The sequence below is a fragment of the Abramis brama genome, assembly GCF_963993115.1.
Source record: "Abramis brama genome assembly, chromosome: 6".
In the NCBI taxonomy this organism is placed as follows: domain Eukaryota; kingdom Metazoa; phylum Chordata; class Actinopteri; order Cypriniformes; family Leuciscidae; genus Abramis; species Abramis brama.
In genome coordinates, this window is record NC_139968.1 from 881,697 (window position 1) to 894,716 (window position 13,020).

Here is a 13,020-nt window from a genome sequence, read left to right on the forward strand (position 1 = left end):
TGACCTATATTAGGTCAAAAAAGTTGAATTACCTAAAGCAAATGTGTTTATAATCGGCATCTATGCAGGTCCCTGTAAACCTGAATCAGTAAATGACTACATGCATGATTTTATAGAAGATTTAAAAGTTGTCACAAGAGTTGGTGTGACTTTTAATGGTAAACACTACAATGTACCACTGCCAGATGCATTCCCTTTCAAGGGAACTCGCGTTGCGTCGAGATTGACGCTATGGGGAACGCCTTGCGTGATGATGTCTTGAAGCACATGTAACATCAGTCCAATGGTGTGGCGGAACGTCAGAGGCGGGTGACGTCACGTACCAGGAAACTATAAAGCCTGCCCAAAAACAGAAAGCGAAAGCTTCTGTGTCTTCAGTAGCGCTCTTTGTGAATCTGTCTGTCTTATTTGGTGTCGTTTGTCTTTATCAAGTACACAAGCACTATGGCGAGCAAGCAGCAGTTTAAACAGTGTGTCCATCCCTGCCCGCGTTATTTAACGGGAGGTGATTCTCACGTTTTATGTGTTGCTTGTTTGGGTGAGGAGCATGCCCAGTCAGCACTCGAGGGTGCTGGCTGTGAGCATTGTGATGCGCTGCCTTTGCGTACGCTCCGATCCCGCCTGGCGTTCTTTAGCGAGGACGCTCAGGCTCACGTTCCCCAGGGCTCTGGTCCCGCCGCTGCCGAGGCACGGCGCCGATCACAGACCTGGGGTTCGCAAATGGATGTATCAGCGGGGTTTGAGACGGGCTCAGCCTTATCTCAGCCTTCACCTGATAGATCCAGTGCCTCTTCTCGGGGTTCGGAAGCACGCGTTGCGGTTCCTTCCGTCCCGATTGAGGCACCAACACTGCAACTATCCAGTTCTGAGGAACTGGATGTTGTTAGTGTTGATGCTGAGTCTGAGGATTCGCCACCTCAGTCTCATGCGTTTGAAGAGCTCTTAGAAGTGGTGACTAGAGCTGTGGAGAGATTATGTATTGAGTGGCCAGCTGATAAACAGGACGTTCGATCGAAAAGCAAACTCGACGAACGTTTCCTGCCCACCAGATCACAGCCTCAGCGCAAGAGCCTGCCGTTTTTCCCTGATCTCCACACCGAGGTGTCGAGATCGTGGGAGAAACCGGCTTCATACAGAGTATACAATACACAGACATCTAATTACTCTTCCATCTCTAACTATAAAGAGCATGGTTATGGGGAAATGCCGAAGGTGGAGGAGACGCTCGCAAGCTATCTCTCTCCAGCGACGGCATCTTCTCTAAAGGCTCCCGTGCTGCCCACAAAGCCCGTCAGAGTAACATCCGCTCTGGTGGGCAAGGCTTATTCTGCCGCTGGTCAGGCTGCAGCGTGCCTTCACACTATGTCTCTGTTGCAAGCCTACCAAGCAGAATTATTGAGTGATCTAGATGAGGGCGGGGGTATTGGTCCTGAGGTAGTTTGCGAACTACGTAGAGCCACAGATTTGTCTCTCAGGGCCACCAAGGAGACCGCTAAATCAATCGGCCGGTCTATGGCAGCCCTGGTGGCCACTGAGAGGCATCTGTGGCTCAACCTCAGTAATATTAAGGAGAAAGAAAAGAACTTTCTGTTGGACGCGCCTATTTCTACGTCTGGTCTCTTTGGTAATGCTGTTAACACTGCTGTTGAGAAATTCCAAGAGGCATCTAAGCAGGCAGCTGCCCTTCTAAAACTCCTTCCCCGCCGCTCTTATCATGAGGCTGCTCCCGCTCAGCAGCCTCATGATAAGAGCAGCGGGGAAGGAGTTTTAGAAGACTAGAAGACATCTAGAATGAGCTCTGATAAATCACATCGCGCCACTCAGAAGCAGAGCGTTTCCTCCCGTGCTCCCCCACAAAAATCACGGGGACACGGAGGGCGCTCTCAAACCCAGCAGTCTTCGAGGGGTAAAACAGATCTGCGGACCGTTATTATCGCCAAGAAGGCTGCGGGGAAAAAGTCCTGACGCTCGAGGGCTCAGGACAATGAGGGTAGTCCCCCCCGAAGTAGAGCGGTCAACACCTCCTTTTACGGTGCCCGTCTCTCTTCGGTGCCCTCAGGGGACCGTTCTGCCAACCCTGCCACCTATGGTGCTTCAGGGCGCAGCGGTCTCCGCCGAGCACATATCTCAAGGACCACCCGGAAACGTAGTGGCCTCGGGATGCCCGGCCCCTCTGAGGAGGGACTCAGAGCAGTTCGTTCAGTCGTTCCCTGCTGGTGCGCCGCTACAGGGCGACGGACCGACTACTCAACAACAACAAAATCCAGAAACCAGTCTCGAGAGGCTGGTACCCTTAGCAGAGTCTTTGACAGCATGGAAACTACTGCCAAATGTGTCTCGTTGGGTCCTGCAGACCGTAGAAAAAGGGTATCAAATACAGTTTGGGTCTCGCCCACCTCGGTTTATGGGGGTCCTACCCACAGTGGTGGACCCCGAGCAGGTTCTGGTTATGGAACAGGAAGTGAACACTCTGTTAGAGAAAGGGGCCATAGAATATGTACCTCCCTCCAGCAGGGAAACCGGGTTTTATAGTCGGTACTTCATAGTTCCAAAAAAGGACGGGGGATGGCGTCCCATTCTGGATCTTCGAGTTCTAAACGAGTCAGTTATGCAGCTCAAGTTCAAAACGTTAACATTGAGACAGATCGTGCCACAGATCAGGTCCGAGGACTGGTTTGTCACGATAGATCTCAAGGACGCATATGTCCATGTTTCCATCCGTCCGTATCACAGGAAGTTCCTGAGGTTTGCTTTCGGGGGCAAAGCTTACCAATATCGAGTTCTTCCATTCGGCCTAGCTTTATCACCCCGCACTTTCACCAAATGCGTGGATGCAGCTCTGGCACCCCTGCGTCTTCAGGGTATTCGCATTATGAACTACATCGACGATTGGTTGATTCTAGCTCAGTCGCATCAGTCAGCGGTTCGACATCGAGATGTCGTTCTCGCACATATGAAAGAGTTGGGGTTACGGCTAAACGCCAAGAAGAGTGTGCTCACTCCACTTCAGAGGACCACTTTTCTTGGTGTAGTTTGGGATTCAGTGTCGATGCAGGCGCGCCTGTCACCGCCACGCATAGAGTCCATCCTTGCAGCTGTAAAGAGTGTAAAGCTAGGCCAGTCACTCACTGTGAAACAGTTTCAGAGACTGTTGGGTCTCATGGCAGCAGCTTCCAACGTGATTCCTTTTGGACTACTGCACATGAGGCCCCTACAGTGGTGGCTCAGGACCAAGGAGTTTTCCCCGAGGGGCAACCCATTTCGCAAAATCAAGGTCACGCGGTGTTGCTTACGTGCCCTGGTTATGTGGAAGAAACCTTGGTTCCTGTCCCAAGGCCCCGTGCTGGTAGCTCCTTGTAGTCGCAAGATGCTAACGACGGATACTTCCCTCACGGGCTGGGGAGCGATCCTACAGGGTCGTTCAACTCAGGGTCTGTGGAGAGACCATCATCTTTCATGGCACATCAACCGCCTGGAGATGTTGGCTGTATTTCTGGCTCTCAAGCATTTTCTCACAGATCTCAGAGGACACCATGTTTTAGTTCACACAGACAACACATCGGTAGTCGCCTACATAAATCATCAAGGGGGTTTGCGCTCACGCCCATTATGCAAGTTGGCACGCCATATCCTCTTGTGGTCCCAGGACAAGCTGTTGTCGCTCAGAGCAGCTTACATCCCTGGGGACCAGAATTTAGGAGCAGACATTCTGTTGAGACAGAGGCTGAGGCCAGGGGAATGGAGGCTCCACCCCGAGGTGGTGGAGCAGATATGGAGGGTGTTCGGCCGAGCACAAGTGGATCTGTTTGCGTCTCGAGAGACGTCTCACTGTCCACTCTGGTTCTCCCTCACGCATCCAGCTCCTCTCGGACTCGATGCTATGGTACAGACGTGGCCGAGGCTATGTCTATATGCTTTTCCCCCAATTGCTCTGCTCCCGGGAGTTCTGGAGAGAGTTCACAGGGACCGGATTCACCTAATTCTTGTAGCCCCGCGCTGGCCGGGCAGAGTTTGGTTTCCCGATCTCGTGTCTCTCCTCGACGGGCCTCCTCTGGAGCTACCCGTCAGGAGGGACCTTCTGTCCCAAGCAGAGGGCTCGATATTTCACCCCCGACCAGAACTGTGGAACCTGTGGGCTTGGCCTCTGAGGGGGCCCAGCTCATAGAGTCAGGCCTCTCAACTGAGGTTGTAGGGACCATTCTACATTCCAGAGCTCCCTCCACGAGGAAACTTTATGCCCTGAAGTGGAGAGTTTTCACTTCCTGGTGTAGTGACCGTCGGTTGGACCCAGTTAACTGCCCAGTTGGTACAGTGCTGGAATTCCTGCAGGGCCGGTTCACTGCAGGTCTGACCCCGTCCACTTTAAAGGTCTATGTGGCGGCCATAGGTGCTTACCACATTCCTTTGGGTGGAATGTCTGTGGGGAAAGACCCTTTGGTATCTCGTTTCCTTCGTGGCACTTTGAGGCTGAGGCCTGCAGTTCGCTCTACGGTGCCTCCATGGGATTTGTCCATTGCTCTGCAAGGCCTTTCCCTGGCCCCTTTTGAGCCTATTGAGGAGGTTCCGGCTAAGTTTCTGACTCTGAAAGCTCTCTTTCTCCTTGCTATTTCTTCTCTCAAGAGAATAGGGGATCTTCAAGCACTGTCGGTTGCCCCGTCGTGTTTAGAGTTTGCACCCGGTATGGTCAAGGCATTTCTGCATCCAAGACCGGGTTATATCCCCAAGGTCCCCACTAATGTGGCTAGACCTATTGTACTGCAGGCCTTCTGTCCTCCTCCCTTTCAAAATGCGGACCAGGAGACGAATAATTTGCTTTGCCCAGTGCGGGCATTAGACGCCTATGTCCACAGAGCTGCCCTGCGGCGTAAATCCGATCAGTTGTTTATGTGTTTTGGGCCCCCGAATAAGGGGTCCCCGGTGTCTAAGCAAAGGATGAGCAAGTGGGTGGTTGAGGCCATCTCACTTGCTTATGAGGCGGCCGGGCAGCCTTCCCCTATGGCTGTCCGGTCCCACTCTACAAGGAGTATGGCGGCCTCCAAGGCCCTCATATCAGGAGTTTCTTTACAGGACGTTTGTGATGCGGCAGGCTGGTCCTCACCGCACACCTTCGTCAGATTTTACTCTTTGGATTTAGACTCTACTCCAGGGTCTCAGGTTTTGTCATCCTAGTGCTGCTCACTCGATTCACACAGGACAGACATTTGTAGCTATGGTGGCGTTGGTATAGACGTTCCCCATAGCGTCAATCTCGAGCCTTTTTAAAATGTGTCAAAGGTCATGGTGGCTACAGTTCTTGTGAGCGTTGCACGCAGTATGGCATTTATCTTGATGGTAAAGTTGTGTTTCCTGACATGGATTCAAGCCCAAGAACAGACACTCAGTTTGATGAAGAGCACCACCACTCTAAATCACCTCTCCAGGGCCTAGGCATTGGCATGGTTTCCAGTTTTCCTTTGGACTATATGCATTTAGTTTGCTTGGGCATTGTCCGTAAATTAATTGCTCTGTGGTTCAAGGGACCATTGCAGTGTCGGGTTTCGTCTTCTACTCTATCTGCTATCTCTGATCACTTGAAACTGTGTAGACCAAGCTTACCTCGGAGCTTCTCCAGAAAGCCACATTCTTTGACTGAGTACAGCCAATGGAAGGCTACATAATTCAGGCAGTTTTTATTATATACAGGGCCTGTTGTGCTTTTTCAAAGATTACCACGTCAACAGTACAAAAACTTTGGGCCCCACATACAAATGTTGGCTGTTATTGATGTGTCATATGTGATATCTGACATATCAGTAAACTATCTGCCTATTAGTTTAACAACTTAAATTATACAGTTTATCAATATTTTTAAGAATAAGAATTTTAAAGAATAATTAAGATAAATGTGTGTATGTAAAGATTAGGTATTAGATAGAAAACAGAATTTATGTTTTTAGGTTTACCTATTCCACAAAATGATCAGCTTATGTTTGTCAGGTTTTCTGAGATTTTCTGTTGGTTTTCATGGACTTTATGTTAGTTTCATCGTCACGGTCTTCATTTGAGTTCTGTCATCATTGTCATTAGTTCAGTTCAATCACCTGTGTGTTATTAATTAGTCTATCATCTTGATTTCCATCACCTGTTATTAGTCATTATCTTCTGTGTATTTAAGTTCCTGTCTTTCACCAGTCTATTGTCGGTCAATGTTTGAGCATCAGCTCACTGTGTCGTTCCTGTTCTTTGTATTTTTCCTTTTGAAGATTAAACCTTTGGATTTATTAGCATCCACCCTGAGCGTGACAATGTTAGGTGTGATATTTATGAAATAGTGTAATGTGTATATGATAGGAAGAGTAGCAGGACGCTGCACGGTGGGTGGTGTCCCCGCTGCAGAAAGCCAGCACCTAGAGAGAGTGAGGATTGTTGTTATTCTCACCTTAATATTGTTTACAAGCAATTATTTTTAATATTCTTATGATGGGCAATATTTTTTATACTTTGTTATTCAAATAGTAGTCTTTGTTTGAATGGCAAATTTGTGGTTTTGCTGGTTTCTCATAAGGAGTTTCTGCAGATTCTGCAAACCAGAGGCATGCTGGTAATGACATTGAGCAGAACATGACAAGGTTTGTCATATTCAGGCAATAGAGCTGGACAGTGCTGTTTTTGTTTTTGTTTTTATTAATTTTCCATCATTACAATTTTTTTTTGTATGTATGTTTGCGCTTAACATTGTTTGTCTCTTAATGCATCTTACCCTGTCTCATCTCTTATTTACTCTTCTATAGATCCTTCCCAGGACTGTTTGGGAAGACTTTTACCAAAAGAAAATCAGCGGGGAAAAAGGGAACAAATTCTGCTCTTAACATAAAAAGTCTCAGTAGTTCCATCAAATGCTTCCCGATTCAGTTCTACTTAGTGAACAAATATGTGGAGAAGACAGCCACAAACATAGAATAATTAAACCTTCTTCAGGCAGGGATGGGCCAGAGAACAATTACTGTAATGGAAGACTTACTTACAAATGAGAACAATATAAGTAATCAAACCAGCAATAGGGCAGAAATATGCAAGAGCCGTGAGTTGTGACCAGTCACAGTTAGTCCAGCACAGTACACGTAGCAAAGTTTTTTTTTTGTTTGTTTATTAGACATATAGACTAGTAAGTGTTAGTAATAATGGGTCAAGTGTTGACGAAAAAGATGTGTCTTTAGCCGTTTCTTGAAAATGGGGGATAATACCTAAGCTTAACATCTACCTTACTAACTATTAATTAAGTAGTAATTAGGAGTTTATTCAGAAGCATTTCAAATAAATGAATTCCAAATCTTTACATGTTAAATGTATTGAAATTATTGTTCGGCTCGAGGTCAGGGTGCAAAGGACCCTAGGTTGATTTTACTCTGAACCCTCCCTTTAAGTAGGATACACATCATTAGGTTAATCAGCTGTGCCATACCCCATTTTGAAATGTTTAACCCATAATTAGGGATAACAATGTGCATTTAGAGCAGCATCTGTGTGCTCAACATTTCTCATTATGGCTTTGATTATAAAAGGCATCCACAAAGTTAACAATTGTAGCAAGATGGAGAATGTGTTATTAACACTATCAGACTCCCAGGGAGCAATAACATTAACAGTAAGCAAATAAATTGCTGAGACAATAAAGAATGGTGAGTAAAAATAAAAATTATTGGTTGCTTGATGATGGAATGAATTTTATTTTATTTTTATTGATTGAAATTCGTTTTTACAGATAAAAAATATGCAGCATATATAATGCAACAAGTGAGATCTGCAGCACAGAAACAAGGTAAGGCATTTTGTTAACCATAATAACATTTAAAATGATGGGGGAAAACATGGGGAATTTCTTATTATTTTTTACTGTGTTCCCTTTGGCTGATACTACCGTCTCAGTGTCCCACTCATCCAGCATCCCTTGTCAAGTGCCCTGTTGAAACAAGGAAAATAAATCTCACACAATCTCCTTCCATGCCGTCAGAATGTCAAGAAACACAACAAGGTATGCACTGTTTCAAAATATCCAATATGTATAAAGTTTATCTCTCACAATTATAAACTGCTGTTTTCATAGAATTCACACAGGACCACACTGCTGCAGCTTGACCTCACACAAATGTATCTGCATCTGTACTATAGAAATAAAATGAAAAATTGCGGGGAAAAAACTTGGCAACATGATAACTACCTACAAAAGGGCTAAAGACCGGTGTCGTTCAGCAGGAGAGGGAAAAGTTACATGGGAGTATAACAAGGTTGGTGTGCTTTTTGTATCAAAATTACTGCAGAATCACTGGGTTAACATTTAAAATAATTTCTAAAGCATCTCTATTTACATTGTTTCACATCTTATTTGGGAAATGTGGAGTTGGGAGTGCACCATCAGGCACAATATGCTCAACTCCTCTGTTCAACACTACCTCATCCCAGACTACAGTGCCGAAGTCTCCCAAGAACAGCCTCTCCCAGAAGAGCAACCAGGTCCCTCCACAGAAATACACAGAAGGAGACAAACAAGATCCACATTCTGTGAAGTTTTTGAAGCGCATTCAGAGAGGAGAACAGCTGCTCTAGAGTCACTAGTGCGGCCTGACTTAGAGCGCCGAAGACGGCTTAAAGAGAGGCGGAGAAGGGTGTCTGAAAAATATCAGTAAATCTAAATGAAAATCTATCTATTAACAAATAAAGTTTAACTATATAGTCCATTCCCATGTGTATCACATCATTTTTATTCCTCATCACATCATTATTATAGAGATAACAACACACAACATTCCTCCCTAGACAGGGGACAGTGGTTGACTGGCAGAATACTGTCAATCATTTGATATTAAGTGCTTAATATCATCCTTTACAATCCCATCCACTAGCTCACAAAACAGTAAAAAAAAAAAAAATGTGTTCTTGAGATAAGTTTAAGGCAAGAGTTGAAGGTAGAACAGGTCAATGTGATGTTCACAGGCGGCCACAGATTGCATCTCTATGATGTGATGCATTACTGTGAATGTGGGCTTCTGGTGGGTATGGGCCATCCTCCATATCATCTGTCTGCTGATCCTCCTCAATGTGGTCATTGGATTTCAGGCAGATGTTATGAAGAATGCAACAGGCTGTGACTGCGGAAGAAATGTTCTTCACTTTTTTCATGTGCAGACTCTCCTGAATTTTCAAATGCATGCTCAATGACTACACAAGCAGAATTCAGTTTCCCATTGATCCATCTCTGCCTGACAGTCAGGTGGCCATTGTCTCTGTATGGCTTCATTAGCTGAAGCAAAAGAGGGTATGCAGAATCTCCAACTATATGCATGCCGTCAGGAACCAGGGAATGTGGATCTTCCTCAAGAAGTCGGCCTACCTCTGACAAACGAAATGCCCTTGAATCATGCCAGCTACCAGGGTGACCCACACTGACTTGACAGAACCGCCGCTGACTGTCACAGAATCCTGTGAGTATAACAGAATAGAACTGTTTCCTATTGATGTGGGCCACAGGATTCTCACAGTGTGGTTTTACCATTGGAACGTGGCATCCATCAACTGCACATCAACTGCACAGACAGTTTTAGGAAACCCAGCTGCTTCGAACTCTAACTGGGATTTATGCAGGGCTTGTCCTCTGGGCCAGGAGATGTAATGTGACAAATGCGTTATTACAAGAGAACAGAAATCACGCAGGTGTGTTGAAACTGTAGATTTGTTTATGTTAAATCTGTCTGCCACTCCTCTATAGGACACTTGGTTGGAAAGAGTCCATAGAGAGGCAAGTAGACCTTAGTCTGCTGTGTATTCATGTAAAAAGGACCAAGTGTATCTAGAAGATCCTGCATTAGGAAGAGGAAAAATGGTTATCATATAATAAAAACATGGACACATAAATACATCTCGCATACGACAGCACAAGAGTTGAAACTACCCATGTCTTAGTACGGCCATTCCCAAACTGTGGTCTGTGAGGGTACTGCAGGTGGTCCCTGGAAAGGCAAAATAAAATATAAAATAATATTTTTTTTTACCTTCATTTTACCAGGAAATTCTAGGGCCCTATGATTTCCGTGATGCGGAAAACGCGGACGGAATCACGGAATTTACACATGAAAACGGAATTCTCTTATATGCACAGAATTTGCATATATTTTGTTGACATATTAAATAAACAATTTTAATAAAAAAATTACAATTATTTGAATTATTCGCGCTCATAATTGAAGCGACGCACTCATTTTTTCCAGGCGCAGCGAGATGAAAACACCTCAACTTTTCAGAATGCCGCAAGCGCACCGCAGTTCATGAGACAAGAACCAACATATCAACTTCACCTTTTCCGTAACAACATTGAAAGCTCAGTCAACATAAAGGATGGGGGTACACCACAAACACTACGGGTGTATTTCTCTTCTCCGTAAATAAATCTTGTAGCAGAGCTACAGCAAGCGTTTTTCGGTGGTGGAAATCTATTAGCTTCTAAAACTTCTTTGTCGCTGTGGAGAGCGCAGTGGTTGCATAGCAACAACAGACGCCACAGGAAAATCGGACCGAATTTTACTATTAATAATAAAAGATAAGCTAATATGCATTGTATTTGTAAATGTCAGTATCATTGTAAATGTTTATCTTTTTTGACACATTCTTTTTATAAAAATGATTTAAAGGTTTAAATATGTGAGGTTTATCTTTTTATAAAACATTCTTTGTGAAAAATGATTTAAAAGCTAATTTAATCTTTAATTTAATACTCATCAATCCTACCTTGTAACTGTTATTTTTGGCCAGAGATTTGTTGAAGGTTTGGCTGAATTTTGAAGAATTTTGAATGTGCTTGCTGTTAACCCTCTGGGGTCTGGGCTGTTTTTGGGGTCCTTGAGATGTTCTGACATGCCCTGACATTTGTGCTTTTTTCAGTTGCTTATAAACATATTAATGGCAAAAAAAATTACACACTATTTAGCACAAACAGGACTACCATAATATGTGAGCAACAAGAATGTACATGTCTGCATTTTTGAGAGAATAATGTTTATGCATGGTTATTGAAAAAACTAAAAACTAAAGTTTCTGAAATAAGGCCATAAAACACATTCTAAATATGTGCCAATAAGACTTTTGTCTAATGGATGTCATCACCTAGTGTTTTTTCTTCAAAATGATGTGAAAATCACCCTGCCTTATCATTCACATAACACAATACATTGATTTGAATTTTGCAAAGCACTTTCTGTTTGGAAAGGCCATATGCGGAGTGGGCGTCAACGATCATGCATATTTAGTGGTTCACACCTGAGGAGACAATGGGGCCTGCATACTTAATGAGCCATTCATTCAGGTGAGTCACTGAGCCACAAGAATGCAAGAGCAACAGTTGGAAGCATCTCAATTCTTTTTTATTTTTCCACATATTGTGCTTGCAATTTGGCCTATAATATCCAAGGAAAACATGTCTAGTAATTGTGCAGTTAATTCTCATACTGTATTTTCAGTTTTGGAATATTTATCCTCTCCCCAAATTTGTCACTAATAAAACACAAAAATTATTTAAAGAAAAGGCTTATATTTACCTTTTAATAGTTTGTTTACATCTACCTTGTAAATATATTTTTTTTATTAAAAAGGTTACAATTACAACAACAATTCAAGTGTAATCTTTCTTTGTAAAAACTAAAGTATTAATTTTATCATACATATTTCAAAGTTAAGGATTTGATTGATTATTTGATTACTTTATTTTTGACAAAACATACTATATTTAACATAAGCAAATATTGGCAAACAAAAGCTTATTTGAGGTGGCAGATATTTTACAGTAAAAATGTATAATCTATCCAAAACTAATCAACGAAATGTTGTCTTTCATATGTCTGTAACATAGGTCTTTCATTTTTATTATAAGAAATATAAATGTTAATTTGCAGTTTAATACGTTGCTTATACAAATACATTTTATTTCAACATATTTCAGTCGATTTTTACTCAGTATAGCAATACAGTTTGCTAAAACCGAACGCCTGACTGTAACGTTGTTTTTATGAAATATTAGGGCATATAAATGTTAATTTTCAGTTTAATACATTGCTTATACAAATAGCCTACATTTTATTTCAACATATTTCTGTCGATTTTTACTCAACTCAGTATAGCAATACAGTTTGCTAAAACATCATCATTCATTCACACGGAGACGCAATTTAAATTTAAACTGTCTTTTTGCGAGCTGTGGTAAACAGCGCGCATCTCTGCGGCTGCCGTTCATTCATTCACAGAAATGCTATTAACTTGAGAAGGAAAAAAAACTTACTACATATTCGGATCCTCTCTCCTGCAATACCCGCACTCTGAGGTAGATTTTCCATTATTATTATTATTCCTCACAGCGCTGCCAGATGGTGTAAACACGTAGGCTACAATGATATGATTAGACGTGTGTTTTCTCGAGCTGATATGGGGGGCGTTCACAGGTTTGCTTGGATTGCCTCAGTAATTTGCGTTTGAATAGCATGCGCTCTCCGTGGGCGGAGTCACATTACATTTGAATTAGCTCTAATGAGATCGACTGGAATCGCTCTCTTTTAATACAGATTTCACAAGATGAGAATATTTGTTTTTTATATAAATTACCTCATTTAAAAGAATAGAATTCAAGCTTCATGCCTGTGTGTCTGTATGCCTGTTTGACTGAGTATTTGCTGAGTTATTGTTCATTTTCGGACGCGTTTCAGAATGGTCTTCACTGACAGAGAGAAGGCAGAACTCGCATCACGTTTATTTTTCTTTATTTGGCAAAAAGCACAACACTTTGTTTTTATTGTGAGTATACACAAAAATAATACACATTTAACAGAATCGATTGATGTATGAAACTTGCTTGTAATATCAAAGTCCACAGAGCAAAATTAATTTCTTTTGAACTGAACTGAAAAAAAGCGAGCTGGTATCGCCGGCGATACCGTCGACCCCAGGGGGTTAAACAGTTTAAATAAAAAAGCTGAATTGTGAGTTTGTGCAAGTACATTTTTA

General features: G+C 43.0%; 1 pseudogene across 1 annotated transcript; it reads right to left on the minus strand.

Moving 5' to 3' along the window:
• Nucleotides 1-9,100: 9,100 nt before the first annotated feature.
• Nucleotides 9,101-9,929, minus strand: LOC311085219 (annotated as a pseudogene). Its single transcript has 2 exons — nucleotides 9,926-9,929; nucleotides 9,101-9,782 (listed from the first exon to the last, which is right to left on the minus strand). The product of its transcript is annotated as an uncharacterized misc_RNA (transcript).
• Between the last annotated feature and the right edge of the window lie 3,091 nt (nucleotides 9,930-13,020).